The sequence below is a fragment of the Aspergillus clavatus genome, genomic scaffold (assembly GCF_000002715.2).
Source record: "Aspergillus clavatus NRRL 1 1099423829819 genomic scaffold, whole genome shotgun sequence".
Lineage (NCBI taxonomy): Eukaryota > Fungi > Ascomycota > Eurotiomycetes > Eurotiales > Aspergillaceae > Aspergillus > Aspergillus clavatus.
In genome coordinates this window covers 179-1309 of record NW_001510385.1, presented here as the reverse complement: position 1 = coordinate 1309, position 1131 = coordinate 179, and the positions used below count along the sequence as shown (strand labels likewise).

At 25.0% G+C, this 1131-nt stretch overlaps 1 non-coding gene across 1 annotated transcript; it reads left to right on the top strand.

The window, feature by feature from the left end:
• The first annotated feature begins 505 nt into the window (after positions 1-505).
• Positions 506-576, top strand: ACLA_056430. Its single transcript has one exon. It is a non-coding gene; the product is annotated as a tRNA-Arg (tRNA).
• Positions 577-1131: the final 555 nt, after the last annotated feature.

Genomic DNA, 1131 nt, shown 5'->3' with positions numbered 1-1131 from the left:
TAGATAATAGAGTTATTATACCAGAATTAACTCATACAAGATTTGTAATTTCAGCTGCTGATGTTATACATTCTTATGCTTGTCCATCTTTAGGTATTAAAGCAGATGCATATCCTGGTAGATTAAACCAAGCTTCTGTTTATGTAAACCGTCCAGGTACATTCTTTGGACAATGTTCAGAAATCTGTGGTATTTTACACAGTTCTATGCCTATTGCAATACAATCAGTATCTATTAAAGATTTCTTGTTATGATTAAGAGATCAAATGGAAGGTTAGTATATATTAAATAAAATAAAAAATAGTTTTAGTTAGTTGCTTAACATTATAGGTAATAAGGTAGTAAGTATAAAAGTACTTATACTTTTTAAATTTATAAATATAATATTATGTGACGAATTGTTATATTATTATTGTATTTAATTTCAGAACTATATGAAAATACTTTAGTTATTGATTTTTTTTTAATTTAAAATAAATATAATTTGTATTAATTACAAATTATAGGCGTGTTAATTCAATGGTAGAATATCGTGCTACGGACACGATAATATAAGTTCAAATCTTATACACGTCAGAACAAAATATAACTATTTTATATTTTGTTCACCATATTGCCAGAATGTATTTGGCAATATAGATACTTATATATAAAAAATTTACAACAATATATTGTAAAATATACAAAAATATAAGTATCACCCTCAGTATTGTATAGATAAATCAAAATCAAACTTAAAAATAAAATGGTCATGTTTAATTTAAACAAAATTAAATTACTTACAAAACTAATATTACTTTATTATGACATAAATAAAATTTTAAAAATCATAAATATAATAAGATGTCTATATCATATAATTATGTGTTTATTAATGATAATTATTATACTATTAGATAATACTTGATTAATTAATTATTATCCTTTATTTTTTATAGAAAATTATATGGATCAATATGATGATTCACGGTTTGTATATATAAATACTGGACCAACACCCCCACCAGTAGGAGGAGGATGAGGTCCAACACCTGGAGGAGGAGGAGGAATACCACCATTTGAAAGTTTTCATGCATATTTAGCTGCTAGCGATTCTGACCGTCATACAGTTAAAGTAGATATAGATCGTGC